The sequence below is a fragment of the Gorilla gorilla genome, chromosome 21, assembly GCF_029281585.2.
Source record: "Gorilla gorilla gorilla isolate KB3781 chromosome 21, NHGRI_mGorGor1-v2.1_pri, whole genome shotgun sequence".
Classification (NCBI taxonomy): Eukaryota; Metazoa; Chordata; class Mammalia; order Primates; family Hominidae; genus Gorilla; species Gorilla gorilla.
The window spans coordinates 31750775-31762636 of record NC_073245.2 but is presented as its reverse complement, the minus strand read 5'-3'; positions in this window follow the sequence as shown (position 1 = coordinate 31762636).

Sequence of the window (11862 nt, the reverse complement as noted above, 5' to 3'; positions counted from 1 at the left end):
CAACTCCTCCCCTTCCTCCTCCTCCTCAGCCTATTCAACGTGAAAACAACAAGGATGAAGGCCTTTATGATGATCCACTTCCACTTAATGAAGAGTAAATATATTTTATCTTCCTTATGATTTTCTTAGTAATATTCTTTTCTCTAGCTTATTTTATTGTAAGAATACAGTATATAATACATATAACATAGACATATGGGTAAATTGTTTATGTTATCAAGAAGGCTTCTGGTCAACAGTAGCCTATTAGTAGTTAAGTTTTGGGGAAGTCAAAAGTTATAAGCAGATTTTGGCGGCAGATGATGTTGGGGGTGGTACTGGTACCCCCTAACCTCCGTGTTATTCAAAAGTCAACTGTAAGTCTGCCCATTTCACATGCATTTGTCAGAAGAGGGGGGTCAGTGAAAAAACTTTTTTATTTGTAAACTTAACTAATATTCTTCATTCTTGAGGGTGGAGGGCAAAGGATTTGGGGCAAGAATTTAATCCCAGCCTCCATTTTGACAATCACAGTTACCCAGGTACCATGACTTTGCAGGGAGAAATGAGAGAAACAATCAAGACCATGTCATCCCAGTCCTCTGGGGCCACCAAGCAGTAATCTTATGATTTTTCCTCTTCCACAAAGTATCAAATTGGCTTCTCCCTCATCGTACTCAGTGCCTCCCCGTCCACACCCAACCCTGAGGCAGCATTCTCCATGTGGCTCCAATTCAGGTCAAACTTCATCCCACACTGGTGATTTCTGTTGGCTTGGTCCCTGGAGGAGGGAACATGGTAACAGTAGTTTTGTGGCTTGCACTATTTATGTTATGAATAAAGCACTTACATGCCTAATCCCTTTTAGGCCTAGCCAATTGTCTTTCCGGCCTAAGGTACCATTTGTATCACTGCCTATATGTCCCAAAAGCAATAAAAATCCTTGCCCAGTTTTCTGAGTCAACTGACTACTGGGACCAATACTGCCTGAACAGCTTTCCTACTGTATATACTTCTCTAGATCTGTCGCAGGCACAGTCATATGTGTGGCTGCAAGTCGTAGGTTGTGTTTGTGTATGGGTGATGAATGTGACTGTCTCCATTGGAAGTGTGGCTCCAACCAAGCTCAGGATAAGAACACCAGCTAGATGAACAAACAAGCTAAGCTGACCCCTGTTGGCAAAACAGCCACCACTCAGCTCACTCCTTCCCTCCCTTTTTGACATGTCCAAACACTTTCACTGTTGCCTTCACTGAGGTGCCAATCCTTAGATGTGGTTGATACATGGAGCTGGGGAGTCTTAAATAGGACTTAATTTCAAAAGATCTGGTTCAAATTCTGGTTCTGCACTTAATAGGCATGTCACCTTGAGAAACTCATTCTTAGTCTCAGATTTATAACCTACAAGACGAGAATTTATTCTTTAAAAACAGGGGGTGGGGGTAGAGACAGAGTCTTGCTCTGTCACCCAGGCTGGAGTGCAGTGGCACAATCAAAGCTCACTGCAGCCTCCAACTCCTGGGCTCAAGCAGCCCTCCTACCTCAGCCTACTTAGTAGCTGGGACCATAGGCATTTGCCACTATAGCAGGCTAATTTCTTTATTTTTATTTCCTTGTAGAGATGTGGGTTTCACCTTGTTGCCCAGGCTGGTCTTGAACTACTGGCCTCAAGTGATCCTCCCACCTCGGCCTCCCAAAGTGCTAGGATTACAGGTGTGCGCCACTGTGCCCAGCCTTCTAAAAGTTGTATGTGTGAATCCAGCTATGGTGGGCTAGCTTAGAATAAACCAAACCCTCTATCCAGAACAACTAGAAAACTTGGGAAAAAAATCATGAAAAATACCTGTTTGGAGATATCAGAGTACTGTGAAGGCTGCTTGAATCTGAAGAGCCATGATCCAAGACAGAAGAAAAAAGTCCAGCCTTTCTCCTTGACAGACTGATGGATTCCAAAGCAGCAGCCTAGGGACCTAGAAACTGAAGGGGAGGAGAACAGAGAAGGAAGTGACAGCTCCAAAAGTCTGAGATATACTAGGCATAGCTTTAAGCAGTCTCACAAAGCTGGGTGGGAGGAACAAAAATTAGAACTCAGAGCCTGACAAAGAAGAGAAGCTCTGGAAAACACCACAGGCTTTGGGTTGGGACTGTCACAGGGATGAACCCTAGGAGTAAGGCAAACTAGAATTAAACAAGCCATGACAAACACTGGCTCACCTCCTGGGGCTAGACTGATGATCTCTCCTTCCATCACAGCCTGCCTGAAGCACGAGTAAACCCTATCTGCAGGAAGATACGACTGTCCAGAACCTCCAATTATCACTAAAATGTATTATATATAATATCTGGTATTTAATAAAAAATACCAGGCATACCAGGAGATAAGACAAAATGACAATATAGAAGTTTAAAGAACAGTCTTATAGAATGTAATGTAAATGTAAATGTAATCCAGTTAACAGAGTTGTCAGAAAAGAACTTTAAAACAGCTGTGATAAACATGTTCTAGAAAATAGAAGACAAAAAATTTCAGCATATAAATCCAATTTTAGAAAAGAATTAAATCCAGGTTCCGTACTGAAAAATAAAGAAACTGGAAATAAAAGCTAAACTAGATGGGTCCAAAAGCAGACTAGACTTGGGGGAAGAAAGATCAGCAGAAATTAAACAAACTGAGGCACAGAAGAAAAACCGATGGAAAATACAGAAAAGAACATAAAAGAAATACAGGACACATGAAAAAGCATAATACATAGTATAACTGGAATCTCAAAGTAGAGGAGAGAGAGAATGTGACAGATGCAATATTTAAAGAAATAATGACCCAAAACTTTCCAAAAGCAATGGAAGACAGAATGTCTTACATTTAGGAAGTGCTGTGAACCTGAAAAGAAAAACATACAAAGAAAACCACATCTAGGCCTATCAGGGTTTTGTTAAATAGAGTAAACAGAAGAAAAAATCAGGAAGAATATAGAAGATTTAAATAAGGCAATGAATAAGCTTGAATTGTTTGACATATGTAGGATATAGCAGAATAGACATTGTTTTCAAACCCATGTAAAAAATAAGAAAAGTAAACATGAAGATAAAAGTAAATGTAAGTAAGGGGTAATAAAGCAATCTTAATGAATATCAGAAGTTTGACATCAGAGATGTCATGTTTTTGGTCACAGCAGAATTAAACTAGAAATTAATAGAAAAAAGATAACTAATAAAATCCCAGTGTTTGCAAAGTAAGTAATACACCCTAAATTCCCTATGGGCTAAAGAAGAAATCACAATAGAAATTATAAATTATATGAAACTGAATAGTAATAAAAATGTGACATGAAAACCTTTGGGATACAGATAAAACCATATGCAGAGGAAAATGTATGGTCATCTGTGAATATTTTAGAAAATAATAAAGGTAGAATTAATGAGCAACCAAAGAACTAGGAAAACAACAGCAAATTAGACCCAAAGAAATGACAAAGATGAGAATAATAAAAATGATAACAGAAATTGGTGAAACAAAACTAAAATACAATAGAGAAAAATCTAGAAAGTCAGAAGTGGATTCTAGAAATGAAGGGAGGAGAACACAAACTACTAATATCAGGAATGAAAGAGAGAAAATCTCTACATAATGAGAGAACATGATAAACAACTAATTTAAAACCATGTACCAAAAACCTGGGCAATATAGTGAAGGACCTGAAGGACCTGCCTAAGGCTGACTTACATTAATTTTTTATAACAGAAAAGAGTACACTCTAAAATAATAAACACTATAGTATAGTAGATAGTAGATACTATAATATAGTATAGAAAAGACATTAATCAATAACATAGTCATTTATTATTATTATCATGATAATAAATGAAAAAATGTGCAAGATCTCTACACATAAAACTAGAGAACATTATTAAGAGAAATTAAAGAAAACCTGAATACAGTAATGCACCACATAACAATGTTTTGGTCAACAACAGACTGTATATACAATGGTGGTCTCATAAGATTATTATAATAGAGCTGAAAATTTTCTATGACCTATATACAGAAAAACAGAAAAAGTTTCTGAATCGTTTTATGAGGCCAGCATAATCTTGATGCCAAAATCTGAAAAAGTCATTACAAAAAAGGAAATTGGCAGGCTAATGTCACTTGTAAATACAGCTGTAAAATTTTTAACAAAAGATTAGAAAACCAAGTTGTTATACATAAGAGAATAATATATCATGACCAGCTTGAGTTTATTTCAGAAATGCAAAGGTGATTAAAATTCAAAGATGACAACATAATTTACCACATTGTTAGAATAAAAAGAAAGTTATATCATATTACTATATAAGAAATGCAGAAAAGCTTTTGAAAAAAATCAATACCCTTATAATAGAAAACAAAAATTGTTAACAAATTAAAAATATAAGGAAACTTTCCTAATATAATAAAAATGATATGTGAAAATCTAAAACAAATATGATACATAATGGTGAGCTATTTAAAGTTTTTACCTGCAATGAGGATTGACACAAGATGTCCACTGTTAAATATTAGTCTAGAACATTATAAAGCAGAAAAGGAAATGTAAAAAGTACAGGTTGAAAAGGAAAAAGATAAAGTGATTAATTACAGAATACATAAAAGCATGTATTTAAAATACACAATAATCTACTTATAAATTATTTAAATCAGTAAGTGAATTTTAGCTGGGGCAACAGAGGTCGATACACTGCAATAAACATCCAGAAAATGAAATTTTAAACAGATCCTACTGATTCTACAGATGCTAATAATAGCATCCAATTTCTAGAAATAAACCTAAAAAAAGTGCAAGATCTCTACACATAAAACTAGAGAACATTATTGAGAGAAATTAAAGAAAACCTAAATACAGTAATGAAACACATAACAATGTTTTGGACAACAACAGACTGTATATACAACGTACAACGGTGGTCTCATAAGATTATTATAATGGAGCTGAGAATTTCTATCTTCTAGTGATGTCTTAGTCACTGTAACATTACTCATACTGGTGAAAACAAGCCTACTGTGTTGTCAGTCATATAAAAGTATAGTACAAGCAATTATGTATAATACATGATACTTGATAATGATCATAAATAACTATGCTATTTGTTTACATCTTTACTATACTATACTGTTTTATTACCTTAGAGTGCACTCTTTCTACTCATAAAAAACATTTTAATGTAAAACAGGCTCAGGCAGGTCCTTCACCAGGTATTCCAGAAGAAAGCATTGTTAACATAGGAGATGACAGCTCCATGTGTGTTATTGCCCCAGAAGATCTTCTCTTGGGACGAGATGTGGAGGTGGAAGACACTAATACACACCTCATACAAACGGGTGCCTCTCTGGGACAAAGCTTCCAGAGGCAGCAATATTTGCTGTACTGCAATAGTTGATCTTCTGCAGCCTCTGCTGGTGACACCCAGGCAAACAGGGTCTGGAGTGGACCTCTAGCAAACTCCAACAGACCTGCAGCTGAGGGACCTGACTGTTAGAAGGAAAACTAACAAACAAAAAGGAATAGCATCAACATCAATGAAAAGGACATCTACGCCAAAACCTCATCTGTGGGTTACCAACATCAAAGACCAAAGTTAATAAAATCACAAAGATGGGGAGAAATCAGAGCAGGAAAGCTGAAAATTCTAAAAACCAGAGCGTCTCTTCTCCTCCAAAGGATTGCAGCTCTTCGCCAGCAATGGAACAAAGCTGGACAGAGAATGACTTTGATGAGTTGACAGAAGTAGGCTTCAGAAGGTCAGTAATAACAAACTTCTCTGAGCTAAAGGAGCATGTTCAAATCAATCTCAAGGAAGCTAAACACCTAGAAAAAAGGTTAGACAAATGGCTAACTAGAATAAAGAGTGTAGAGAAGACATTAAATGACCTGATGGAGCTGAAAACCATGGCACAAGAACTTCATGACACATGCAGAAGCTTCAATAGCCAATTTAATCAAGTGGAAGAAAGGGTATCAGTGATTGAAGATCAAATTAATGAAATGAAGTGAGAAGACAAGTTTAGAGAAAAAAGAGTAAAAAGAAATGAAAAAGCCTCCAAGAAATATGGGACCATGTGAAAAGACCAAATCTACATTTGATTGGTGTACCTGAAAGTGATGGGGAGAATGGAACAAAGTTGGAAAATGATTTTCAAGATATTATTCGGGAGAACTTCCCCAACATAGCAAGGCAGGCCAACATTCAAATTCAGGAAATACAGAGAACACCACAAAGATACTTTTCGAGAACAGCAACCCCAAGACACATAATTGTCAGATTCACCAAGTTTGAAGTGAAGGAAAAAATATTAAGGGCAGCCAGAGAGAAAGGTCAGGTTACCCACAAGGGGAAGCCCATCAGAATAACAGTGGATCTCTCAGCAGAAACCCAATGAGCCAGAAGAAAGTGAGGGCCAATATTCAACATTCTTAAAGGAAAGAATTTTCAACCCAGAATTTCATATCCAGCCAAATTAAGCTTCATAAATGAAGGAGAAATAAAATCCTTTATAAACAAGCAAATGCTGAGAGATTTTGTCACCACAAGGCCTGCCTACAAGAGCTCCTGAAGGAAGCACTAAACACGGAAAGGAACAACCGGTACCAGCCACTGCAAAAACATGCCAAATAGTAAAGACTATCGAGGCTAGGAAGAAACTGCATCAATTAACGGGCAAAATAACCAGCTAACATCATAATGACAGGGTCAAATTCACAAATGACAATATTAACCTTAAATGTAAACGGGCTAAAATGCCCCAATTAAAAGACACAGACTGGCAAATTGGATAAACAGTCAAGACCCATCAGTGTGCTGTATTCAGGAGACTCATCTCACGTGCAGAAACACACATAGGCTCAAAATAACAGGATGAAGGAAGATCTACCAAGCAAATGCAAAAAAAAAAAGGCAGGAGTTGCGATCCTAGTTTCTGATAAAACAGACTTTAAACCAACAAAGATCAAAAGAGACAAAGAAGGCCATTACATAATGGTAAAGGGATCAATTCAACAAGAAGAGCTAACTGTCCTAAATATACATGCACCCAATACAGGAGCACCCTGATTCATAAAGCAAGTCCTTAGAGACCTACAAAGAGACTTAGACTCCCACACAATAATAAAGGGAGACTTTTAACACCCCACTGTCAAAGTTAGACAGATCAATGAGACAGAAGGTTAACAAGGATATCCAGGATTTAAACTCAGCTCTGCACCAAGCGGACGTAAAAGACATCTACAGAACTCTCCACCCCAAATCAACAGAATATACATTCTTCTCAGCACCACATCACACTTATTACAAAATTGACCACATAGTTGGAAGTAAAGCACTCCTCAGCAAATGTAAAAGAACAGAAATCACAACACACTGTCTCTCAGACAGCAGTGCAATCAAATTAGAACTCAGGGTCAAGAAACTCACTCAAAACCGCACAACTACATGGAAACTGAACAACCTGCTCCTGAATGACTACTGGGTAAATAGCAAAAGGAAGGCAGAAATAAAGATGTTCTTTGAAACCAATGAGAACAAAGACACAATGTACCAGAATCTCTGGGACACATTTAAAGCAGTGTGTAGAGGGAAATTTATAGCAGTAAATGCCTACAAGAGAAAGCAGGAAAGATCTAAAATCCACACCCTAACATCACAATTAAAAGAACTGGAGAAGCAAGAGCAAACAAATTCAAAGGCTAGCAGAAGGCAAGAAATAACTAAGATCAGAGCAGAACTGAAGGAGATAGAGACACAAAAAAATTCTTCAAAAAATCAATGAATCCAGGAACTGATTTTTTGAAAAGATTGAAAACAAAGTTGATAGACCACTAGCAAGACTAATAAAGAATAAAAGAGAGAAGAATCAAATAGATGCAATAAAAAATGATAAAGGGGATGTCACCACCAATCCCACAAAAATGCAAACTAACATCAGAGAATACTGTAAACACCTCTACGCAAGTAAACTAGAAAATTTAGAAGAAACGGATAAATTCCTAGACACATACACCCTCCCAAGACTAAACCAGGAAGAAGTTGAATCTCTGAATAGACCAGTAACAGGTTCTGAAACTGAGGCAATAATTAATAGCCTACCAACCAAAAAAAGTCCAGGACCAGACAGAGTCACAGCCAAATTCCACCAGAGGTACAAAAAGGAGCTGGTACCATTCCTTCTGAAATTATTCCAATCAATAGAAAAAGAGGGAATCCTCCCTAACTCATTTTATGAGGCCAGCATCATCCTGATACCAAAGCCTGGCAGAGACACAACAAAAAAAGAGAAGTTTAGACCAATATTCCTTTTGAACACTGACGTGAAAATCCTCAATAAAATACTGGCAAACCAAATCCAGCAATACATCAAAAAGCTTATCCACGACAATCAAGTCAGTTTCATCCCTGGGATGCAAGGCTGGTTCAACATACGCAAATCAATAAATGTAATCCATCACATAAGCAGAACCAACAACGAAAACCACATGATTATCTCAACACATGCAGAAAAGGCCTCCGACAAAACTCAACAGCCCTTCATGCTAAAAACTCTCAGTAAACTAGTATTGATGGAACATACCTCAAAATCATAAGAGCTATTTATGATAAACCCACAGCCAACATCATACTGAATCAGCAAAAACTGGAAGCATTCCCTTTGAAAACTGGCACAAGACAGGGATGCCCTCTCTCGCCACTCCTATTCAACATAGTGTTGGAAGTTCTGGCCAGGGCAATCAGGCAAAGAAAGAAGTAAAGGGTATTCAATTAGGAAAAGACGAAGTCAAATTGTCCCTGTTTGCAGATGACATGATTGTATATTTAGAAAACCCCATCGTCTCAGCCCAAAATCTCCTTGAGCTAATAAGCAACTTCAGCAAAGTCTCAGGATATAAAATCAATGTGCAAAAATCACAAGCATTTCTATACACCAATAACAGACAGAGAGCCAAATCATGAGTGAACTCCCATTCACAATTGCTTCAAAGAGAATAAAATACCTAGGAATCCAACATACAAGGGATGAGAAGGACCTCTTCAAGGAGAACTGCAAAACACTGCTCAATGAAATAAAAGAGGACACAGACAAATGGAAAGACATTCCATGCTCATGGATAGGAAGAATCAATATTGTGAAGATAACCATACTGCCCAAGGTAATTTATAGATTCAATGCCATCCCCATCAAGTTACCACTGACTTTCTCACAGAATTGGAAAAAAACACTTTAAAGTTAATATGGAACCAAAAAAGAGCCCACATTGCCAAGACAATCCTAAGCCAAAAGAACAAATCTGGAGGCACCACGCTACCTGACTTCAAACTATACTACAAGGCTACAGCAACCAAAACAGCATGGTACTGGTACCAAAACAGATACATAGACCAATGGAACAGAACAGAGGCCTCAGAAATAACACCACACATCTACAACCATCTGATCTTTGACAAACCTGACAAAAACAAGCAATGGGGAAAGGATTCCCTATTTAATAAATGGTGCTGGGAAAACTGGCTAGCCATATGTAGAAAACTGAAACTGGCTTCCTTCCTTACCCCTTATACAAAAATTAATTCAAGATGGATTACAGACTGAAATGTTAGACCTAAAACCGTAAAAACTCTAGAAGAAAACCTAGGCAATACCTTTCAGGACATAGGCATGGGCAAGGACTTCACAACTAAAACACCAAAAGTAATGGCAACAAAAGTCAAAATAGACAAATGGGATCTAATTAAACTAAAGAGTTTCTGCACAGCAAAAGAAACTACCATCAGAGTGAACAGGCAACCTACAGAATGGGAGAAAATTTTTGCAATCTATCCATCTGACAAAGGGCTAATATCCCAGAATTTACAAAGAACTTAAACAAATTTACAAGAAAAAGACAATCCCATCGAAAAGTGGGCAAAGGATATGAACAGACACTTCTCAAAAGAAGGCATTTATGCAGCCAACAGACACATGAAAAAATGCTCATCATCACTGCTCATCTGAGAAAGGCAAATCAAAACCACAATGAGATACCATCTCACACCAGTTAGAATGGCGATCATTAAAAAGTCAGGAAAAAACAGATGCTGGAGAGGATGTGGAGAAATAGGAATGCTTTTACACTGTTGGGAGTGTCAATTAGTTCAACCATTGTGGAAGACAGTGTGGCAATTCCTCAAGGATCTAGTACTAGAAATACCATTTGACCCAGCCATCCCGTTACTGGGTATATACCCAAAGGAATATAAATCATGCTACTATAACTACACATGCACACGTATGTTTATTGTGGCACTATTCACAATAGCAAAGACTTGGAACCAACCCAAATGTCCATCAATGACAGACTGGATAAAGAAAATGTGGCACATATATACCATGGAATAAAAAAGAATGAGTTCATGTCCTTTTCAGCGACATGGATGAAGCTGGAAACCATGATTCTCAGCAAACTATCACAAAGACAGAAAACCAAACACCACATGTTCTCACTCATAGGTGGTAATTGAACAATGAGAACACTTGGACACGGGGGTGGGGAACATCACACACCGGGGCCTGTTGTGGGGTGGGGGGAGGGGGGAGGGATAGCATTAGGAAAAATACCTAATGTAAATGATGAGTTGATGGGTGCAGCAAACCAACATGGCACATGTATACCTATGTAACAACCCTGCACTTTGTGCACATGTAACCTAGAACTTAAAGTATAAACAAAGTAGAAAAAAGCTTATAGAATAAGGATATACAGAAAGAAAATAATTATACAGTTATACAGTGTGTTCATGTTTTAAGCTAAATATTATTACAGAAGTCAAGACTTTTTTAAAAATTTGAAGTTTTAAAAAGTAAAAATGTTATAGTAATCCAAGGTTAATTTATTATTAAAGAAAGAAAAAAATACTTTTATAAATGTAGTGTTCCCTAAGTGTACAGTTTATAAAATGATACACTCTGTATAAAGTGTACAAAGTGTTTGTAAAGTCTACAGTAGTGTACAGTAATGTCCTAGGCCTTTACATTCACTCACCACTTACTCACTGACTCACCCAGATCCACTTCCATTCCTGCAGTCTCCATTCATGGTAGGTGCCCTATACAGGTGTGATATGGTCTGGATATTTGCCCCCCACCAAATCTCATGTTGAAATATGATTCCCAGTGTTGGAGGTGGAGCCTGGTGGGAGGTGATTCGATTGGGATGTTGATCCCTCATGAATAGCTTGACACCATTCTCTCGGTGCTGTCCTCAAAATAACCAGTGAGTCTTGCTCTGAGTTCACATGAGCATGTGGTTGTTTAAAGTTGGCACCTCCCCCTTGGCTCTCTCTTGTTCCTGCTTTCACCATGTTACATGTTGGCTCCCCATTGCCTTCTACCATGAGTGTAATCATCCTAGGTGTCACCAGAAGCAGATGCCAGCACCATGCATCCTGTAAAGCCTACAGAACCATGAGCCAATTAAACCTCTATTCTCCCAGCCTCAGATATTTCTTCATAGCAATGCAACAAGCTAATACAAAGTACATCATTTTTTATCTTTTATATCATATTTTTACTGTACCTTTTCTATGTTAGATATGCTTACACTCACAAACACTTACCATTTTGTTTCAGTTGCCTACAGTATTCAGCAAAGTAACATGTTGTACAGATTTGTAGCCTCAGAGCAATAGGCTATACCACATAGCCTCGGTGTGTAGTAGGCTAGGCCATCTAACTTTGTGTAAGTACGCTTGGTGATGTTCACACAATGACAAAATCACCTGACACAGTTGTCAGAATGTATCCCCATCTTTAAGTGACATCTGACTATAAATAGAGGGGTACACCATCTTCAGGAATTAGAAGACTCAAATTTGTA